Source organism: Chiloscyllium punctatum, chromosome 38, assembly GCF_047496795.1.
Source record: "Chiloscyllium punctatum isolate Juve2018m chromosome 38, sChiPun1.3, whole genome shotgun sequence".
In the NCBI taxonomy this organism is placed as follows: Eukaryota; Metazoa; Chordata; class Chondrichthyes; order Orectolobiformes; family Hemiscylliidae; genus Chiloscyllium; species Chiloscyllium punctatum.
Window position 1 is genome coordinate 54625850 of NC_092776.1, and position 23956 is coordinate 54649805.

At 42.2% G+C, this 23956-nt stretch overlaps 1 protein-coding gene across 2 annotated transcripts in view; it reads right to left on the bottom strand.

Moving 5' to 3' along the window:
• The window catches only part of ank3b (ankyrin 3b), a 716427-nt gene that overhangs the window by 470395 nt on the left and 222076 nt on the right, over window positions 1–23956 (bottom strand). The window lies entirely within an intron of this gene.

Here is a 23956-nt window from a genome sequence, read left to right on the forward strand (position 1 = left end):
GTGGAGAGACTAGAACAAATTGACACAGTTTAAAAATGAGGAGTCTCCCATTTAAGGCAGAGCAGAAGAAAAACTTTATCCCCTTAGAAGGTAATTCTGTTCCCCAGAGAAGAGTGGAAGCAAGGTCAGTGAACATTTTTAAGGGTAAGTTGGACCCATCAATCAAGGACAAGGGAGAACAGTCAGCAAAGTCGGAGGCCCGAAACAGATCTCTTAAAATGGTACAGCAGGCTCGAGGGCCTGAATAGTCTCCTCTTGCTCCTAACATGTATATCTGTATGGTTAGTTGGTCAGTAAGGAGCCTCGAGGCTTGACGGTAGGTGAGACAATTGAAGCTGCAAGACAACTTGACTTTGCCAATCCGCTAGGGCTCATTAGGGCTGAGGTCTTGTTGGGATATTACTGCTGAGGTTCTGAGCCGAACACCAACCCTCTCCCCAACCCAATCTTAAACACTAAGCAGCAAATATGCATCCAATTATTCAACTCATGGCCACCCTTTCCAATCTGCAACCGAGTGGTTGCCAGACAGTGCTCACCGCAGTAAAATAATTGCTTCCTGCCATAAAAGTACAAAATACTTTCATCAACCCGCAAATGAGAGGTCATAAACGTTTTACGGCTTCACAACTAAAGGATTCAGATAGCCATGTGTCAATGTTTGGCAGAGACATTGCACGTATGAATGGTACAAGGTCAGGGTTACATTATACAATGGGTGCACTGTTCAATGAACTCACTGTACTGGAGTGTGAGTCACTATCGCCCCCACACACAAAGTGGCTTTCCAGTGTTTGGTGACACTCAGCAGACTCAAACCCCATGAACCTGTCCATTTATCGCAAGTTGGTCTTTGGTGACCTGCCGACTCCTTTCCAGTGAGATCAGCCCTCAGTTACAGTTAATATTCAGGGTGAACTTTTCATAACCTGAAATAATCCTGAGGGTCTATGGGGTACCATTCAGAAACAAAAAAAAACTCCGACCGCCTGGTACAGCATTCCAAAGGATAATGTTGTAAGGGTGTACAGTCAGTATGGAGCATTGTTAGACAGGGATATACAGTCAGGATGCAACACTGTATAGCTGGGGTATATATTCAGTATTCAGCACTATTAGATACGGGTATATTGTCCGTGTTGAGCACTGTTAGATAGGGGTATACTGTCAGCGCGGGGCATTGTTAGATCGGGGTATACTGTCAGTGTGGAGCATTGTTAGATAGGGGTATACTGTCAGTGTGGAGCATTGTTAGATCGGGGTATACTGTCAGCGTGGAGCATTGTTAGATAGGGGTATACTGTCCGTGCAGAACATTGTTAGATCGGGGTATACTGTCAGCGTGGAGCATTGTTAGATAGAGGTATACTGTCGATGCAGATCATTGTTAGATAGGGTTATACTGTCCGTGCGGAGCACTATTAGATAGGGGTATACTGTCAGGGCGGAGCATTGTGAGATAGGGGTATACGGTCTGCGTGGAGCACTGTTAGATAGGGGTATACTGGTCAGCGCAGAGCACTGTTAGATAGGGGTAAATTTTAAACTGACAGTATACCCCTGTCTAACAATACTTTATACTGACAGTATACCGAGATGTCTATAGTCAAATGCTACCCAAGAAACCACAACCCCTTAAACTCAATATTTCCCAGGCTCTCTCACATTTCCCCATCTTCAAACCTCCAGAAAGAACTTTACTGTATCCAAAGCTCAGCAAGGTGGAACGTGTTCCATACTGCAATCTCTTTTGCATTCGCTTTAAAATTTAAATTTAAAATTCCCATTTTCAAATCCTATCTTTCCAACACAGCTATTGGTGGCTAACACTGGAGACATGGAGGAGGCAAAGCTGCTTTATTTTGACTTGGGAATCTACACATAACTGATAACTGAAAGACCAGTTACTTGCTTTGCATGTTTGTTAGATGTGAAGGCGAGATGAAACACGCTAAGAATATATGAAGGCGTTGCAAGTCCAGAGTACCCATGCTTTTATATTCCATTAGTGTCCAAAGGATGGGCCTGGTGTAGCAGACAGCAGTCCAACTGTGAAACTATAAATCGAGACCAGCTGCTGAAAGACCAGCTAACAATAGGTCCTTCCATAGCTGTCAAACCTAGCAAAGACTGGGAACACTATAACTGGCTGCCCTGTATTTGGACAGCATGAGTGCTGATTGTAAACAGTACAAACATAATCTTAATGGTCTAATCCCTAAGGGATTCCCAGTGGAGAATATAATGAGTTCACAATCACAGCACGCTGTGAAGCACCAATTACCAAGCAGTGGATTATCAAAAAAGGAACTGAGAAAGATATCCAGGGATGTTGGTCCCTGATTGGGTGATGCAGATGTTGATCGATGTACTGCGCATTTTCAGCAGTTTTGACTTTAAGTTTGGATCCTCAGCACATCAGGGTTTTAATGCACAGCTAAAGTGGGTTTAACTCCACCAATTAAATAGACATCACGACGGAGAATGTGTGGGGAAAACTAGTTGCCGTGGTGACCAAGTCCTTGTGTGTATTTCAGACAGATGGATTCTTGATCAGTCGGGGAATCAAGTGTTTCGGGGAAAGGGCAGGAAAGTGGACGTGAGGAATGTCGGATCAGCCATGATCCCATTGAATGACAGAGCAGGCTTGAGGGGCTGAATGGCCTACTCCTGTTGGTATTTCTTATGCGAAGGGAAAGAGTGGTGACGATCGAGAAACTGAAGCTATAGGATCAGTCACAGAGCAAGAATATGGTTTTGAAGGGATGCTAAAAGTGATTGCGAGCAAGGACTGGGCTAACAAGTCATTCTTAATCTGAAATTGTGTAAAGGAGTGAACTGGTTTCACTGTTTTTATTCTAAGTCACAAGTTCTTAACTAATTTTATGCCCAAAGTGCTCACTGGAGGCAGCTGCTCGTGGATGAAGTAACCATAAAGTTTCTGTTCAGTGATTGACAGGGAGCTCGACACAAAGCATCTGTATTCGGAGACAGACAAAAAAATATAAGCATCTTAATCATTCCTCTCCCTTCACTACTTAACAGTAGTGTCATATTTACTCTGAAAAACTGATTTAGTAACAAACAAGCTACCATACTTGAAATGCATGGAGGTCCATATCCTAGGACGCCGAATTACAATGAAAGCTTGAAGCAAGACCAACGATGGATACACATCCAGCGCTTTGCGGTATGCTTAACCAAGCAACATTGCCTAAAGATCCTCAACCTGCAGCTAAGGAGACCAATCATCCCATCATGCTCATGCCACTGCTTGCTCACCAATTGGAGCGATCTATTGTCACCCTGACTTGCTTTTCTTTCACATTCTCCCTCTTCCAATGTTACCTTTATTCCATCATGTTTTTAATTATCTGCCTCTCTTGCCCCTTTTGAAACATTCCACAATTTGAATAAATCTGTATTCAACCTTGACCTTTCAATAAGACTACCAAATACAGGAAATCATTTCACAACCCCCTCAGGCTTTCACCATCTTAGAAACTGCTCAGTACAGTACACTCAACTTCTAATCTTTCTCCGAAACCACCCAGCCCTTTTGTCAAGTGGTCAGTCGGTGAACTTCATATCTCAATTAAAGTTGCAAATAGTGTAAGCAATATTTTTGAAACTTCCTACAAATAATGGTTGTTACAACAAAAGGGCTGTCAAGCTTACCTTCAACAAAGAAAATCAAAATCTCATTGAACCTGGAAATGTCAGTATAAACTAAATGGGACAGTATTGAATATTTGGGAAAAGATACTTAAAGAGCTGTAAGGAAATACTAAAACTTTCTTTTAAACTAACAAGAGGAAGTTCGACATCCCTCATAATTGGGTACCTCAGCCAAAAACCCACTGAAAAGTTCCAACAAATATTTTTAATGAACTTTTTTAATGACAGAAGTCACTTTGAACTCAAGTCCTTAAGGCATGATTGATGTACATGCCTACTGCTGTTTAAAGAACTAATTTTTCACTGCACCAAATTACTAAGAATCAGACAAATTAAAGTTTTTCTTTATAAATATAATGTTTGGAGAAGGATGGTTAATTGAGAACAAATCCCATTTTCAAAGGACACAAATGCCCAAAGCAAGGAGATTAATAATCAAAGAATTGTGATTTAAGACGGAGCTGGTCCATTTCCTTACTGAGCTAGAAGAACTTTGAGCTTCTCTCCTATTAGGAGAAAGCTGGTAGGTTACTGAGGCAAGGATGGTATATTACAGAAGGTATGGTGGCTCAGTGGCTAGTACTGCTGCCTCACAGCGCCAGGGACCCAGGATTGATTCCAGCCTCAGGCAACTGTGTGTGGAGTTTGCGCATTCCCCCAGTGTCTGCATATGCTACCCCCAAGTGGCCCAGTTACTTCCCACATTCTGAAGATGTGCAGGTTACGTGGATTAGCCATGCTAAATTACACTGTAGTGTCCAGAGATGTGCAGGCTAGGTGGAATAGCCATGCGAAAAATGCAGAATTATTGGGATTGGGTTTGAATGGGATGCTCTTCAGAGGGTCAGTGTGAACTCGATGGGCTGAATAGTCTGCTTCCACACTAAGTAGTCTATGATCAAATGATCATAGACTACTTAGCCCAAATGATCACGTGGGCTGGTTTTGATAATCTAACAGGGAAGAATAATTTTTCTCTTGCCAGCTGTGAGATTTTTTTTTTGTTTTTGTCTTTGCGCTACTTTCTTAACACAAGCCCCTTCCTAATTCCAAAGTTGGACAGAATCATCTGCCAACATATTCATCACTCAGCAAGTCACGATCACCATAAGTGGTTCTACTGTAGAACCAGAGTCAAGAGTCTGATTGTGGAAAAGCGCAGCAGGTCAGGCAGCATCCGAGGAGGCGAATCAACATTTCGGGCATAAGCCCTTCATCAGGAATGAGGCTTATTGGCCAGGGAGCTCAGACATAAATGGGAGGGGAGGTGGGGCTGGAAATGTGATAGGTACAAGAAGGTGAGGGAGGTGGTGATAGGTTGGAGTGGAGGGTGGAGCAGATAGATGGGAAAGATGATGGACAGGTCAAGAGGGCGGTGCCGAGTTGGAGGCTTGGGACTGAGATAAAGTGGGGGGAGGAGAAATGACGAAATTGGTGAAATCCACATTAATCCCGCGTGATGTAGGGTCCCAAGGCAGAAGATGAGGCCAGCAGGCACACATCCAAATGTACTCCGAAGGAGTGCAAAATAATCGAGATCGAGTAAAGTACTGATTACTGGAACTGAACATGCTGCAAATACTATGATTGGTATCATCTGTGGAGGTTGAAGAGTTAACATTTTGGTGAATCAGAAAGGCTGCTTTGCTCAGCTGAATGGTCCCAGATTTCTCTGTTTTTATTTCAGATTTGTAGCATGCACGACATTTGCCTTCACAAAAAAACAAATCGTGCACTAATCAGTTTCTACTCTGTGCAGTTACATACTCAGTTCACATGCCATTTTCACCATCACTACATTGCTGACAGTGGGAAGCGATTGAGCTAGAAGAACTTTGAGCTTCTCTCCTATTAGGAGAAAGCTGGTAGGTTGCTGAGGGAAGGCAACCCGAGCGAGAAGAATGAGATGACTTGGTCATCTTCTGCAGCAAGTCCCACCTGTCCACGGCACATCAATTCTTTTGCATACTTACAATCCCACTAAAGCTGTTCAAATTCCTGAACAATAGCTTTTCGCATTCTGCAGCATTGCTGGAGGATGCCAAGAAATAGAAACATATTACTATCAACCATTACTGAAATATGCGCAAACATAAGTTGGAGTTTTGAGCCAGCAATTAGAATAATGAATCCATTACCTTGCCATCTATTATAAGAAAACTGAAGAACAACATAATTAAAATGCTGTCATTCTGGGATATTTGGAAGAAGCTTGTTTTTGTTTTGCTTTCAGTAGGCATTGAAGGATTGGCAAATAATTATCATCCAATATCTCATACAATAATTATCAAGAGTGAGGCTACAGTTTCCAGATTGCACTTGAAAGAACAGTTACCTCAAGATCATGTTGATGCTACAGTCGAGAAAGTACAGCTCCTCAGGAGGCTAAAGAAATTCAGCATGTCTGTAAAGGCTCTTACCATTTATAGATGCAACATATAAAGCATTCTATCCAGGTATATCACAGCTTGATATGGCAACTGCTGTGCCCAAGACTATATGAAGGTAGAGAAAGCTGTCCATCATGCAAGCCAACCTTCCATCCATTGACTCTATCTTTACTTCCCACTGCCTTGGGAAGGCAGCCAACATCAAAGACACCTCTCACCCGGTTTATAATCTCTTCTAACCTCTCCCATTGGGCAGAAGACATCAAAGCTTAAACACATGTACCAACAGATTCATGAATAGTTTCTTCTTCACTGTTATTGGACTGCTCAGTAAACCTCTCAAATTTTAAATTGAATATTGATCTCACTCTTTGTGCACTTTCTCTGCAGCTGTAACATTGTATTCTTGTGTCTATTGCCCAAATGCCTGTCTGTACTGCATGCAAAACCAAAAACTTTTCACTGCACCTCGGTACATGTGAGAATCAGAAATCAAAGATCCTCAAAGGAATTGTGAATATAGACTAATTAGGACATTTCTGATCAGTGGAACTGAGGTTGGGGTGGACCTAGGGTGCTTCCACCTCAATATAAATACTTGAATCATGTAAAAGCAAAGAAAGATACTGTCTGAAATATTAATAATTGTAAATTCTGATTTTTTTGAAGTGATTTATTTTGAAAAATATTTAAGACTTAAACTGCAGAGAGCAAAAATCTGAGATAATCACAACAACAACTGGGAAAGCTCAACGTCAAGAGAAAGACAGTTAACTTTTATTAAAATTCATTCGCAGGATTGAGTGTCTTTGGCCAGGCCAGGATTTATTGCCCATCCCTAATTGCCCAGGGGGCAGTTAAGAGTCAACCACATTGCAATGGGTCTGGGTCATGTGTAGACCAGACCAGATAAGGATGGCAGTTTCCTTCCCTGAAAGACATGAGTGAACCAGATGGGCTTTTTTCAACAATTCATGGTCATCATTAGACTCTAAAGTTCAAATATGTGTTGAATTCAAATTCCACCATATGCTCCATCGGGATTGAAACCTGATATTATCTGGGTCTCTGGATTAACAGACTGACAACACCACCACTGGGTTTTGAGGTCAAGCATCAGATTCTGATAAAAGATGAACAACCTCAATTGTGAACTCTACTTCCGTCCACAAGAGATTTTCCCAGCTTTTTATTTTAATTATTATTTCTGCTTCCAGTCAGCGTTCTACAATAGTAATCAAAATAACCAGACGTTGGCTGAATGATGGTGAAACAATTTGACTTTTCCAGCCACCTGCATTCCTTAAGAGTGTGCTGGAGGTGGATTCAATCAGGACTTTCATAAGGGAAGAAGGGTTGATGCCCGAAACATCGATTCTCCTGCTCCTTGGATGTTAGCACAGCCCAGTCCATCACCAAAACCAGCCTTCCTTCCATCGACTACATCCATATTTCCCATTGCCTCAGGAAAGCAGCTAACACAATCAAAGATCCCTCGTACCTCGGTTATACTCTCTTCCACCCTCTTCCAGATGATACACAGTTTTAAAACGTACCAACAGGTTCAAAACAGCTCCTTTCCTGCTGTTTTCATACTTTTGAATGGACCTCTCAAATATTCAAGCTGATCTCTCTTTCTCTGCAGCTGAAACACTGTGCTCTACTATTCTATTACGCTGATGTACTTATGTATTGGATGCTTTGTCAGGATAGCATACAGAACAATACTTTTCACTGTACCTCAGTGCAGATGACAATAATAAATCAAATCAAATCAAAACCAAATGTATAAAAAAGGTGTTGCTGAGTGAGGAGTGTACTTCAGCTGCCTTTCAGGGTACTGAGAAGTGCACTGAGCGTCAATAAGGTATTATAAATTAATACTGTTAGCAGGAACCAGGGGAGAACTAAGAGCATCCACCATGTGAGTTAATAGTGCCCAAGAGTCAGAAAAGGGGATTGCAATGGTTCAAAGGCGCAGCTCGTTACCACCGACTTCAGGGAAACAACGAGCAATAAAAGCTGGTCCAGTCAGCAAAACAGCCACATCCCCGAATAAAAAGTATGAGCATTATTCAATATTTCTTTACTTCAGTCAGTGTTTGATCACTTTAAGTACCTGTCTATTTCCTTACTAATCAGTTTTGGATAATTTATACACAAAGCAACTACTTTGAGGCCAGCTGCTGCAGGCACAATTCGAAAATTTCTAGGAGTTCTGTTCACAGACAAAGATAAGCTGTCGCACATGATGTCGGTTTATCAGTTGTTGACATTTGTTCTTAGCTTACACAGAACCATCCAAAATGAGCATTCAAAACCATTCAAAATGACTTGATGGGATTTTAGAAAATCATTCTGGCTCAGGGAAGCACGGAGATTAGTTTGCTTTCATCTCTTCTCAGCTCCCTGGATAACAGAGCTGCTTTCCAGAACGTTCTGTCACTGTGATTTGCTTTCAGCGGGACTTTTCAGTGTCATGCTTAAAGACCACTCGCTGTAGCCTGAGATTACAAAAGATTCTGTTTTCACTCGGATTGAATTATCACAAATATCTTCCAGGGCCACCAGAAATCCAGTGAGAATCTGACAGCCTAAAGGGCAGAAAAGACAGAATATCTGCTCAGAGAATTCATGTGCACTTCGGCATCTTAATGCTCATAATCAAAAATATAATCCTCAGATGTACACAGGCTAAGCGAGATCTACACATGACAGGTTATGAAGTAGATACTACATTCAACCAATTCATTTTTATGATGTTTGCAGTTTGTAGATAAACAGCAGACAGTCTGCCAGGCAAAGTCACAACATTGAGTACACAGTGTCCTTAAAGGTGAACTCTCTCAGAGGTAATGCACATCCACTATATTCCCCATCCTTTCCAAAGGATGCTTGACTATTTAAAATAATAAGTCAGTCTACGATCCTCTATCATTTGCAGATATGTCCAACTCTTGTGATGGCAATTTTGTCTGCATTTTATTGTTGATTTCTCAAAGTCTTCTGCGATATTCTCCATTAGTCCTGATCACAGTGGGCCAGGCAGCATCCATGGAGAGAAAACAAACTAATGTTTTGAGTCTAGATAACTCTTCATCAGAGCCATGGCTCCAGCTTTTTTTGTTTTCAATATGGATTCCAGTAACATACTCCTCCATCTCTGTTGTTTCCTGTTTGTGTGGTCAGGTTTTCTTTTATGGAATGTAGCAGCGTATTCTAAGTTTTACTCCAAATCAGGTATTAATTGACCTCATCCCTCAAATCTGTCAAATGGTTCAAATCTCCTGCTTTGTTCGTTCAGGGCTTCAAGCTTTCGAGTTTCATCTTATTCTATCAAAGTTTCAGCCTTCTGTTTGTCCAGTTTATGCTCTTCTTCACAATAATTGTGCAATCTCTTCTACTTTGTTTTCTTTTTGGATCCTTTGAAGCCTGGAGCTTTTCTACTTGCCGCATTCGTGGTCATTTGGCTTCCTCTCTGACCTGCTTCAGTTCATTCAGTAGAGCACTTATTGCTGAAAAGGACTTGGAGCGTGAGTGGAGCTCCTTGTTGTGCATCCTGTGCAGGCCCACCTGATTTTGCCAGCTGCATTATTGTCTCCAGCATTGTGCTGAGCTCAAACCAATATTTCTGTAGCTGTTCCTGCGAAGTCTGATCAGTTTTATCTGAGAATCGGTCCTTATTTTCTTGTCTACCAGAAATCCTTTTATTTAATTGATGATACAAAGCTTGGAATCCTTCCTTTCTTCCTCTTCCAGCTCTTCAGTGATCCTTGTGAGCGGCATCAAGGTTCCTTAAAGGCTTCAGAGATGGTACCCACAGTTCTGGATTTATCCTCAAGTCATGTCCAACCTGTTCCCCTTGAACTCCCTCCATTTGCTCTCCACAACACAGAGCTGAGCTTTTAGCTCCTCGAATTGGAAGTGAAACGTTCTTTCATACTAAATTCTGTACATTTCCTGGAAGTCTGCTCGCCTTTTTGTTGTGTTTCTAATATTTGACTGATTTCACAGATTGTGATTAGTGTGAAGGAAAGAGAAAAAACAACCTGCATGACTGCTTTTCACCCGTATGCTGTTAAAATGAGGACAGCTATTCAGATCTTCCAGTTCCCGAGGGTGTTCACACCTTTTTCTGCAACTGGCTTATACAATGCACTGAAAACCTCATCACAACAAAGCCGATTCCACCATGTAAGGATTGACCACAAGTTACTGATGAGACCACATTCCACAGCCCCTGTATTTAACCCACTCCCAATTAATCTTTAGCTTTCCCTTCATCAGAGCAAGTTAACTCATCTTCCCTGAGACCCTCGTCGGAGGTTGAGGGGTGACCTTATAGAGGTTTACAAGATTATGAAGGGCATGGATAGGATAAATAGATAAATAAATGGGGGGGTGGAAGATTTGAAAGGGAATTATGGGGCAACATTTTCACGTATAGGCTGGTGCGTGTATGGAATGAGCTGCCTGAGGTGGTGGTGGAGGCTGGTACAATTACAACATTTAAAAGGCATCTGGATCGATACATGAATAAGAAGGATTTAGAGGGATAAGGACCAAATATTGGCAAATAGGACTAGATTAATTTAAGATATCGGGTCAGCATCAATGAGTTGGACTGAAGGGTCTGTTTCCGTGCTGGACAGCTCTATACCTCTACAACATTTTTTTCTAACCATCTCGGTGTTAAAAAAAAATCTGAGGCTTTGGAAATGTTTACAAGTTAGTCATTAAATCCTTTCAGACACACAGAAAACCCATATGTCACTAGTTCAAAATTTAGAAATCCAAATGCAAAGTTGAATTATCCAAGTTGCACATCTTAAATCACAATGGAAACCGTAGCCAGTTTTTGAGGATTGGCAACTCTAAGTCAGTGACACTGTATAAACAATAATGGACCATCAGCCTTCTTTATACCCAGTCCAATTTTTTTCTGTGCTCTGCAGAAAAGGACAATTGGACATGATATAATTGTACCAATTCATTAGCAGCCATTTTAGCCCCACTAATAGGTGTGTCTCATACACACACACACACACCAAAGATAGATTTGCTGTCTCATTAACCAGCAAAACCTTTTCAATTCATCACAGCACTTCTCAGGTTTTAGTGGTGAAGATCATTTTGGGTGTACAGTATTAGGAATGAAGCCTGAGAATTCAGAACTAAGATTGGTACAATGACAAGGTTGGGAAATCAATGTGCTTTCTGCTTGCCCGTGATTGCAATCCCCAAATAGAATATTAAAATTGGACAAAGTGCTGGAGAAACTCAGCAGCTCTGGCAGCATCTGTGAAGAGAAATTAGTTAATGCTTTGAGTCCAATAGGACTCTTCCTTGGAACTGTTCTGAAACATTAACTCAGTTTCTCTCTCTCCACAGATACCGCCAGACCTGCTGAGCTTTTCCAGCAGTTCCAGTTTTTTATTTGTTTTTCGGACATGTGTGCTCTCTGAATTAACCCACCGTGGATCAAGAGGCTCTCCCTTCATAGTCCACTCTAAAAACACTGATGCCTAACAAACTGATATGGGGGAGATTGTATGTGTGTGTGGATTTGTATTTGTTCAGCCTCACATACATTCAGTTCCACCATATTCAACAGTTATCAGTGTGGATGGAGTTAGCAGTTCTGTTCCAAAAATAAATGCTGAAAAGTTATTTTTAAGATGCAGAGGAAGCAGAGAATTGAACAGAATTGTTCAACAAAACTAATTTGCCTCTGAGAATCCTTTCAGAGGTGCCCCAATGCAGCACTTTTGTTGATTTCTTTTGTATTCATTCCTAGGATGTGGATATCACTCGCTGGGTCAACGTTTCTTGCCCTGCGAAGAATATATGTGACCTTCCTACACAACCTTCGGAAAATCAACAGAATTACTGTGCCTGCAGCTTCAGCACACTTTGCTTGGGTTCCTCTGCATCTAAGACTGTCACAGTAGGTTTTCACAAGTGTCTGACATCTTCACACAGCAGTTAGGTCACAGAGTGAGAGTGGGACAATGTACATGTGAACACAGGTTTTTCTGAAAGCTGCGCATCCACAGTAGAGGTCTACGGCACAAAAAAAGACTGTTCGGCGAATCAAGTCAGCACAGGTCAAAAACAACCACCTAACTATCCTAATCTCATTTTCCAGCACTTGGTCCATAGCCCTGTCATTGCAAATGCACATCTAAATACTTCTTAAAAGATTATGATGGTTTCTGCCTCTCCCAACCTCACAGGCAGTCAATTCCAGATTCCCACCTCCGCCCTCAAAACCTCCTGCCCCTTATCTTAAAACTATGTTCCCTGATTACTGATCCCTCCACCAAGCGGAAAAGTCCCTTCCCGCTTACCCTACATGTGCCCCTCACCATTTTACAAATCTTATATGGGATGTTATGTTGAGGTTGTACACATTGGATGTGAGGTCTCTTCTTGATTACTGTGTCCAGTTCTGTTCGCCTAGTTTTAGGAGAAGGTTCATAAGAGATTTACCAAATATTGCCAGGTATGGAAGGCTTGAGTTATAAAACAAAGGCTGGGCCTTCTTTCACTTGAGCATAGGAGATTGAGAGATGACCTGATAGAAGATTATAAAATAATGAGAGATACAAATAGAGTTGATGGTAGTTGACTTTTCAAGACTAGGAGGCACATTTTTAAGATGAGAGGAGGGAGACAGGAGGCAATTTATTTTCACAGAGGGTGGTTCACGTGTGGAATGAACTTCCTGAGGAAGTGGTAGATGCTGGTAAAAATTACAACATTGAAAAGACATTTCAATAGAGACACGAATAGGAAAAGTTTGGAGGGAAATGGACCAGGAGCAGGCAGGTGGGACGAGTCTAGTTTGGGATTATGGTTGGCATGGACTGGTCAGACTGAAGGGTCTGTTTTCATGCTGTATGACTACGCCCCTCCTCAGTCTCAATTGCTCCAAGGAAAATGGCTTTTTATAACTGAGGCTCATCAGGCCAGCCAACATTCTGTTCCAACATAGTCTCCCTGCTCTTAAACTCAACTGATTAAAGGCATGTATACCATTTGTCTGATTAACTACTTTATCCAGCTGTTCAGAGATGTGAAGAGATCCCTCTGACCATTGGTGCTTTCCGTTCATAATGTATTCCCTTGCCTTGTTTGTACTGCCCAAGTCCATAGTGCATCACCTCACACTTATCTGGATTGAATTTTATGTGCCACGGATCAGCCCATATGACTAGCCTATCTGCATCCACCAGTAACCTAAGGCTATCCTCCACAATATTTACCACCCCACCATTTTTGTATCATCTGCAAACTTCCTGATCAATCTTCCTGCATTCGTTTCTATAAACCACAGACAACAAAAACCCCAACAGTGATCCATGTGGGACCTTACTGCACACAGGCTTCCAGTCATAAAGACAGCCCCAGCCCATCACCCTCTGTTTTCTGCTACTCTCACAATTCTGGATCTTATTAACCAAATTTCCTTGGGCACTTGCTATTGTTATCAGTCTTCATTGCAGGAGACTATCAAAACCTTGCTGAAGTCCAAGTAGACTACATTAAATGCAGGTTTGACGAATTGTAGGAAAATAGTGAGACTGACTAAGACAAAGCAGTACAGCTTTTGGAAATCTAAGAAGTTGAATACAATGAGATTCTGTAAGTGTGTTACTCACTTCTTCATCCGTACACTTACAGACAGCATTGTTTTTGCAATTAAACCTTATTTTTGTTGGGCATTGCTGAACAAAGAGACCTTGGAGTGAAGGTTCCTAGTTCCTTGACCGTGGGTTCACAGGTAGATAGGATAATGAAAGAGCTGTATTACATGCATTTTTCAGTGCATTGAAGACAGGGGTTGGGAGGCCATGTTGTGGTTGTATAGGCCATGGGTTAGACCACTGTTGGAAGATTGTATGTAATCTCCCTCCGACTGGAAGAATGTTGAGACTTGGAAGGGTTCAGAAAAGAGTTATAAGGATGTTGCCAGGTTTGGAAATTTTGAGCTATTGGTCGAGGCTGAATTGGCTTGGGTTATTTTCTCTGGTGCATCAGAGGCTGAGGGGCGACCTAGTAAATGTTTATAAAATCATGAGGGGCATGGATGGGTAAACAGACAAGATCTTTTCTCCAGGATGGGGGGAGTCCAAAACTAGAGGGCATAGACTTAAGGTCAGAGGGGCAAGATTTAAAAGGGACCTAAGGGGCAAATTATTTTACACAGAGGGTGATGTACATATAGAACAAGCTGCCAGAGGAAGTGGAGGCAGCTGGTACAATTACAACATTTAAAAGGGAGCTGGATGGATATATGAATAAGAAGGGTTTAGCTGGCCAATGGGACTAGATCTATCTAGAATATCTGGTGGGCATGGATGAGTTGGACCGAAGGGTCTGTTTCCATGCTGTACGTCCCTCTGACTCCATTTCTTCAAATATTGCCAAAGTGAAGAAAGGATGTGCATTTATATTGCATTGTTTCATAACTACAGGATTGCCTAAAGAGCCAATGAAGCCCGTTTGAAGACGAGTCAGTTCTGATGGAGGGAACTGTCAAAGCCAATCTGTGCACAGCAATGACACAATGACCAGAGTGTCAGTTTTTAAGCTGTTAGTTGAAATATAAAATGCTGTCCAGGACAACGAGAGAACTCACTGGCTCTTCAAAATAGTGGCTTGGGATATTTTACTTGCAACGGAGAGGTGTTAACTTTGGTTGAATATCTCATGCAAAACACCAACAGTGCAGCATTTTCTCAATGATCCATTAGAGAATGTGAAGTATCTGGATTGAGACTTGTGCCTTCAGCAGCCATGATCAAACTCACTAGCGTAGCTGTGACCTGGAAGGTTAGAATAAGTAGATTTAATGCCATTCAAAAAGAAACTGGATAAAAACTCGAGAAGGGAAAATAGGTTGCAGGGTCTTGGAGGAAAACCAAGCAAGTGAGTGGAATAGGGTCTCAAAAGGTCTGAATAGTTTCATGGCTTTGGTATTCTCTGATTGAACTGTGTGTAAAATTCCAGAACAGAAAGTTCTCCACAATGTCATACACCAGGCCGAGGATTAAATTATTCTTTATCACAGTTACTGAAAGACTATACAACAGGCGTCCTCAATAGGGATTAGAGAACACTTATTGTGCTTGATTGAATTTACAGGATGAGGGCATCAGTGGCTAGGCCAGCATTTATTGCCCATCTCTAATTGCCCCAGCAGGCAGTTAAGTGTCAGCCACACCGGGTAAGGATGTCAGCTCCCTTCCTTAAAGGGGCATTCGTGAACCAGATGGATAATTGACAACAGTGTCTTCATCATCGTTAGGCTCTTAATTCCAAATTGTTTTTATTTTTAGTGAATTCAAATTCCATCATCTGTCATGGTGCAATATGAACCCAGGTCCCTAGAAAATTATCTGGGTCTCTGGACTAACAGTCCAGTGGTAATACCACCAGGCCTTCGGCTCCCTCCAAGACGGGCAAGGAGGCCATGCAACTGACCAGAAGGTGGTACTGGGGTCTGGGTCGAAGGTGTGTACAGCGGCTTAATAATGAGAAAAAGCACTCTATGCATAAGATTAAACCTGCATCAGTTTCTTCAGATTGACAGTTGTGAGCACACACGTGCCAAGTTGTTAACAGATCAAATTCTTGCAAGTGCTGCGGAGATGCAGAGGTCACTAATTTTATTCTTTCAGAGGATGAGTATCCCAGAATTTGTTTGCCATCCCTAATTACCCTTGAGCTGAATGGGTTGCTCGGCCATTTCAGAGGGCAATCCAGAGTCATTGTTGAGAATCTAGAGTTATAAGACCCAATTATTGCTGTCACAGTCCACCTTTATCTTCCAGGTTTATTCGCTAAAATTGAATTCCAATAGATGCAATGATGGAATTTAGACTTATGTACCCAGAGCCACAATAATCAAGGCTGAGACCAGGAACAGCACCAGGCTCCTAGATTTCTGCCCCTGTCCCAGTTTACGAGTTCAGTGACATTTTACCAGCATTAGAAACTCAATCCATCCTTTACTGGAAGCTTAAGTGCAAACAGCCTTAAAATTAGCTTTGCAGATGATTTAAACGAAGTGCTATTAAGGGCACAGGTCGAACCAATACAAATTGTGTCAAATAAGAAGAGAACCTTGAGATTGATAGCTGCTCATCAAGCCTCATCTATTGGAAAACCGAGAACAGTTGTAGGAAACAGTACAGAAAGGGGTCAGTCCCCAAACCCATCAGATAGCAGGAGCGAGTTGTGCTCCGGATGACATCTTTATCAATCTGGGAGGGATATTAGTGGTTAACTTTAAGATTCACCTGACACGAATGATGATGTGAAGGATCTTAGAATTGGTTCATCAATTGTTTAGAGATGACAATGCTCAAAGTAATATTCATTCAGTTTGCGACAATTCAATGATATTCCAGCTTTAAAGATGAACGCTAACAATGACGTTTAAAAATTAACTCAATGCGATTAAAATAATTCATCAAAAGGCTGTGGAAACAAGCAACCTGAAGGGAAAGGAGTGTGATCAGAATACAGCCAATAACCTTGAATAAAGATACCGACGTGTCACAACTGACTGGCAAGATACAAGACAAACAAAACCATGGTAACAGGCTGGTGGTTGAGCATGTAACAACTGTTATCAGAATTGTTAAGAAGTGAAAGTGAATTGCTGTTTATTTCCCTCTGAACCAGACAGTCATGATCATCCTTTCGATTGCATTTCCATGGAGATGATGAAAACACAATAAGACTAACCTTTCATTCATTTTTTTGTTGAACATCATGTATGTTTCTTTAATATTACTTGCACAAATCAACATTTGAATCTGGGCTATTTTAAGAGATGGTGCTGCTGATCATTGTATAATTGGAGATAAAACAAAGGTATCTGAAACGGTTCTGTGTAGCACTTCCTAACAAATAACTACAGAATATAGAGATATTTGATAGCCTCATCAATGGAGCAGAACACACCATGGTCTTTTCCCAGATATACATTTAACATGATAAAATTTTGAAGTCAAGTTTGACGATGCAACTCTGCCAACAGCTTCAAAAAGAATTTTATCATCTGAAAAAACATTGGTAGCTATAAAGCGACTGGAAGACATCAAGAGTTGAATGTTACATAACAGAGGGTGTGTTACAATGCTGCAATCGTAAACTTGCTTTTGTTAAAAATATCTTTTTGTTGTTCCCTATTATTATAAGGCGATTGAAGAATTAGATAAAGCTCTTGCCTGTTGCTTTAATGAATGTGAATGCTGATTGTATTTGTCACATTATTGTATGCAGTTCGGTGAAAGGACTAAAATGCAGAAGGGGGTGGGGTGGCGGAATCCCATTCTCATGCGCATGTCTGCTATACACAGTTGATAATCTGTGTGATGAAACATCAGTGGGAGAAGTGACTTTGACAGAAAAGATTTAACAGCATCTATGGATAGACGGCATCTATGGATAGACCTCCCTTTATGTTGGCACCAATCGCTTCACCAACCTTTGCACGAATACAGCACACAACACCCTCCTCCTTTTCATGACACCGGTTTGCTTGCCAATGGAGATCCTCCTGCAGTGAAGAGGATGAGAAGCCGTGGAGATTTGCCAAAGTTTACAAACTTCCTGCAATATGCTATGTGCTCTTGTCAGACCTCACATCTCTACTCCTGCAGAGGCTGGGTCGGTCAGCAACTTTTCCCTCCGAGGGCTTCACCATGAGGAGTCAGTGTCCGATAACGGCCCCATTGGGGCTTCTTCAAGAGCGTGTTATTTGGCTACCACACAGAAGGGGGCATGAGAGACTGCACTAGCCCACACATCTCCAGCTATTTCTAAGGCCACTGTCTTTTTTAAAAATCGTTCATGGGTTAGGGGCATCACAGGCTAGGCAAGCGTTTATTGACCAGAGGGCAGTTAAGAGGCAACCACATTGCTGTGGGTCTGGAGTCACATGTAGACCAGGTAAGGACGGCAGTTTCCTTCCCTAAAGGACATAAGGGAACCAAATGGTTTTTTTTCCTGACAATCAGCAATGGATTCTTGGTTGTCATTAGACTCTTAACCCCAGAGTTTTTACTGAATTCAAATTCCAACATCTGCCATGGCAGGATTTGAACCAGGATTCCCAGACAGTGAGTCGGTCTCTGGATTGACAATCCAGCAATAATACCACCCAGCTATCACCTCGCCTATAAATGACATGGGCAGCAAGATTTAGAGAGGCAGGAGGAGAGCTGTTCCATCTACAGGAAAACCCGTCCCAGCTAGGAGGCAGTAACAACTAAGTGGTGGCCAAGATTGTGGGTGCAAATCCACGGTGGTTTGTTGACCTGATCAAATGGTATGGAGGAATGCCAGACAGGGCACTGCTCCTTGGAAACAGCTCAGTGGTATTCTTGCTTCATTATGATTATTCACCATACAAAACGCAAAGATGCATAGCATAATCAAGTAGAGTCAGCACTGTTTCATGGAGGGAAAATCATGCTCAACAGATTTATTTGAATTAAGATAACAAGTGGGACAGATAAAAGGGAAGCAGCAGACGCAATATATTTAGATTTCTAAAATGCATTTGATAAGGTATCCCATGTTAGACTTAGGATAAGTCTATGGTGTTGGGAGGTTGAAGCATCACAGATAGAGGATGGGCAAACTCATAGAAGACAGATTTGGCTATGGGGAGCATTTTCAAATTGGCATCTACAATGAATGGAGTGCCACAGGCTTCAGTGCTGGGCTACAATTATTTACAGTGCACTGTTATCACGTGGATGAGGAGTAAAGCTTGTGGATGACACAAAAGAGATGAGAAGATAAGTGGAGAGGATGACACAAAGAGCCGACAGAAGAAAATTGACAGGTTAAGGGAGTGGTCAAAAACTTGGCATTTGGAATATAATGTCGAAATTGTGAGGCTACGCACTTTGGCAGAAGAATAGAGGTACTGAATATTATTTAAACAAAAAAAAACTCCAGGAAACCCCAACGTAGAATCTTCACCAATGATTGGCAGAAGGCCACTGTCCTGGTTCAGGAGATAACAGGAAAGTAAGTCGAATGTTACCCTTTATACCCAAGAAAACTGAGTCTAAAAGTCAGGAAGTCTTGCTAAAGTTATAAAAGGACACTAGTTAGATTACACCTAGAATGGAGTGGTCCTTTTCATAAGGAAAGGTAAGCTGATATTGGAGGCAGTCCAGAGAAGGTTTACGAGTTGTTCTTGGTATTTTCTTATGAGGGGATGTTAAGACAGTTGGACCTGTATCCCTGGAGTTGTTAAGAACATGCAAATCTATAGAAATATGGAAGATTCTTCAGGAGGTTCAGAGATACAAAGGCATTAATTTCCATTCTGGGAGCGTCTAGGACCACAGGGTATCATCTCAGAAGTTATCAATTTAGGAATGAGATGATGATGAATTTATTTCTCCAGAGGGGAATGATTATGGGAAATTCAAAGTGCCACAGAGATTGGGTTATTAAATATATTCAAGGCTAAGACAGACAGATTTTTAATCAGGAGCAGGAATCAAGGGTTATGGTGAAAATGCAGGAAAGTGGAAATGAAGATTGTCAGATTGTTTATGACCTCATTGAATATTGAAGCAGACTCGATGGGCAGAATGGCCTGCTTCCATCTATGTGTTATGGTCTCATTCAGTCCAACCGACCCATTTATGTTTCCCCAAAAATTGCCTCCCCAGTCGACACAAGCTTAGAGTCACAGATTTGTACAGATTGGAAACAGACCCTTTGGTCCAACCCGTCCATGCCGATCAGATATCATAAATTAATTTAGTCCCAATTGCTAGCATTTAGCCCATGTCCCTCCAAAACCCTTCCTATTCATATAACCATCCAGGTGCCTTTTAAAATGTTGTAATTGTCCCAGTCTTCACTACTTCCTCTGGCAGCTTATTCCATGCACGCACCAACATGAAAAAGTTGCCCTTCAGGTCCCTTTTAAATCTTTCCCCTCTCTCCCTAAATCTATGCCCTTCAGTTCTGGACTCTCTCAACCGAGGGAAAAGACCTTGTCTATTTATCCTATCCATGCCCCTCATGATTTTCTAAACCTCTATAAGGTCACCCCTCAGCCTCCGATCCTCCAGAGAAAGCAGCCCCAGCCTGTTCAGCCTCTCCTTATAGCTTAAATCCTCCAACCCTGGCAACATCTTTGCAAATCTGTTCTGAACCCTTTCAAGTTTCACAACATTCTTCTGATAGGAGGGAGACCAGAATTGCACCGAGTATTCTAAAAGTGGCCTAATCAATATCCTGGACAGCAGTACAATGACATCCCAACTCCTATACTCAATGCACTGACCACTGAAGTCAAGCAACCTTCTTCACAATCCTGTCGACCTGGAACTCCAGTTTCAAGGAGCTATGAACCTGCACTTCTTTGTTCAGCAACACTCTCCAGGACCTCTAGTCCTATCCCCTTCCTGTTTATGGAGTTTCATCGCCAGTCTAACATTTACCTTTCCTTGCAAGAGTGAAATCCAAATTCTAATCGCTCATTGCTTTCCCCTAAATTCTTCACTGCCTTCAATTCTAGTTCCTGTCCCCTGCTCTAACGATCTTCTGTACGCAACCTTCTGGAAGCTTCTTGGAGAAGCAAATACAAAAACATTACTCCATCCACTACTTCTGATAAATGTCAGAGCATTCAGGAAGGATGGTGAAGTGGGACCATTCTTTTGGAAGACCAAGCCAACAACTCTGTTATAGTGTTAGCTTCCTGGACGTTTTCGGTTGCATCTCTTTGGAAAGTGATACTATCAATTCCCACCACCTAGTAGTGGGACAGCTCAAGTGGGAGATGCCAAAGCCCAAACCAAAATAAACTGTAAAATACAACTGGAGACTATTTATACAGTTGTCAGAGGGAAGTGCTGCGCTCATTACACGGTGCAGCAGAACCTGGGGCTTAATGCGACTTGACATTCAGCCCAACTGCCTGACTGTCTCCTCATATACGTTTTATTTTATCACATTAAACAAAGATCATTTATCATTCCAATATCATCCTGACAATTTTTTTTTGATCTTCTAGTGCTACTGATGCCTTTTCTATAATTGGAATAGGAGGTGGTAGGATATTCAGGGAAATAACTGCACAGAGGCTGCTATCCCAACACCAAGTTACCCTTTATTTATTTGGGCACAGTACACAGGGTGTGGCCAGTCAGCTCAGAGTCAGTCCCTGAACTGAGGGAATTCTAAATCCCCTGTTTTTTAATTTTATTAACCAATGCAAATTACAAACAGTTTGCATGAACAGCTGTATACAAGAAACCACAATTTACAGAGGAAAGGGGTGGCAAAACCAGACCTCATATCCCTTGGTCAGCTAGGACTTTCCTGATTGGGGTTGTTCATGTGGGCCAATGAAGGACTTTGTAGTCAACCAGGTCCACATTCAGCCAAGGCCTTGCTGTACCCAGCAAATTCCCCAGTACTGTACAAGATTAGCCTACTGTTTTGAGAGCCAATGGTGGAATTCACGAGCAAGAGCTGGCCTGCAGTAACAGACTGAGTACTTAGGACATCTGACTCTCTGGGCAGACGCTTCCATTGGAGGGGTAGTTTGGGAGGCTCCATTAAATCATATGCCTGAATGAGAGAGGCAATGGCCTCCACTGAGTAGGTTTGTTGGAGATATTTAAAACCAGGAATAGGACAAGTTTAATCATCTTACTAGGAACAATTTTATTACAATCCCCTAGTTCTCCAGTTTCTGTAAAAATGTTTTCAAATGTAATTATCCAAGTGTTTTTTTTAAACAAAGTGGAATATCTTTGATGAGTTGTTATTCCTAGTATTTCTTCAATGAGCTGCATGCCTGACATAAAAATTTGCATGTGTGAAATGAAATATCTGAAGTGTGATTCACACAAACATGATAGATGAAAACTTGTAATAGCTAATTGAACTGAAATGGTGTGACTGCAGTCAATCATACAACAGTATTTACTGAGAAAAGAATACACAGTATGAAGCAACTCAGCGGGATGATTTTGAAGCTTTGTTTTATTCATTTGTGGGACTTGGGCGTCGCTGGCTGGCCAGCACTGATAACCCATCCCGATTTGCTCTTGAGAAGGTGGTGGTGAGCTGCCTTCTTGAATCGCTGCAATCCACTTGCTGTGGGTTGACTCACAATGACAGGAGGGAGGGAATTCCAGGATTTTGACCCAACGACTGAAGGAATGGTGGCATATTTCCAAGTCAGTGAGTGACTTGGAGGGGAACTTGCAGGTGGTGGTGTTCCCAAGTAATTGCTGCCCTTGTCCTTCTAGGTGGAAGTGGCCGTGGCTTTGGAAGGTGCTGTCTCGGGAACTTTGGTGAATTTCTGCAGTGCATCTTATAGATAGTACTCACGGCTACGACTGAGTGCCAGTCGTGAAGGAATTGAATGTTTGTAGATGTGGTATCAGTCAAGTGGGTTGCTTTGTTCTGGACGGTGTCAAGATTCTTGAGTGTTGTTGGTGCTGCATCCATCCAGGCAAGTGAGGAGTATTCCATCACACTCCTGACTTCTGCCTTGTAGATGGTGGATAGACTTTGGAGTGCAAGGAAGTGAGTTACTCGCCGCAGTATCCCTAGTCCCTGACCTGCTCTTGTAGACACTGTGGTTATGTGGTGAGTCCAGTTGAGGTTCTGGTCAATGGTAACCCCAAGGATGTTGACAGTGTGGGATTCAGTGATGGTCATACCGTTGAATGCCATGGAGTGGTGGTTAGAATGTCTCTTATCGGTGATGGTCATTGTCTGGCATTTGTGTGGTGCGAATGTTACTTAATACTTGTCACCCCAAGCCTGGATATTGCCCAGATCTTGTTGCATTTGAGCATGGCTGCTTCAGTATGAGTTGTCGCGAATGGTGCTGAACACTGTGCAATCATCAGCAAACATCCCCACTTCTGACCTTATGACAGAAGGAAGGACATTGATGAAGCAGCTGAAGATCGTTTGGCCTAGGACACTACCCAGAAGGACTCTTGCAGAGATGCCGTAGAGCTGAGATGGCTGACCTTCCACAATCATAACCATCTTCCTTTGTTGGCAGGTATGACACTAACCAGTGAAGTGTTTGTCCCAATACCCATTAATTCCAGTTTTGCCAGGGCTCCTTGATGCCACTCTTGGTCAAGTGTGGCCGTGATGCCAAAGTCTGTCATTCTCACCTCACATCAGCTCTTTTCTCCATGTTTGAACCGAGGCAGTAATGAGGTCAGAAGCTGAGTGGCTCTGGCGAAACCCGAACTGGGTGTCACGAAGCAGGTTGTTGCTGAGCAGGTGCTGCTTGATAGCACTGCTGATGACCCCTTCGATCACTTTACTAGTGGAGAGTAGGTGGATTGGGCGTTAATTGGCCGGGTTGGTTTTGTCCTGCTTTTTGTGTACAGGAAATACTGGGCAATCTTTCACAATGTCAGGTAGATGCCAGTGTTGTAAGTGTACTGGAGGGGAGTTTGGCGAGGTGAGCGGCAAGATCTGGAGCACATGTCCTCAGTACTATTGCTAGAATGTTATCTTTGCAGTATCCAATGCCTCCAGCCATTTCTTGCAATCACGTGGAGTGAAACAAATTGGCTGGAGACTGGTATCTGATTCTGGGGAAAATAGAGTCATAGAGATGTACAGCACAGAAACAGACCCTTTGGTCCAACTCGTCTATGCTGACCAGATAGCCCAACCTAATCTCGTCCCCACCTGCCAGCACCCAACCTATATCCCTCCAAACCCTCCTATTCATATACCCATCCAAATGCCTTTTAAATGGTGTAATTGTACCAGCCTCCACCACTTCCTCTGGCAACTCATTTCACACATGCACCACCCTCTGTGTGAAAACATTGCCCCTTATGTCC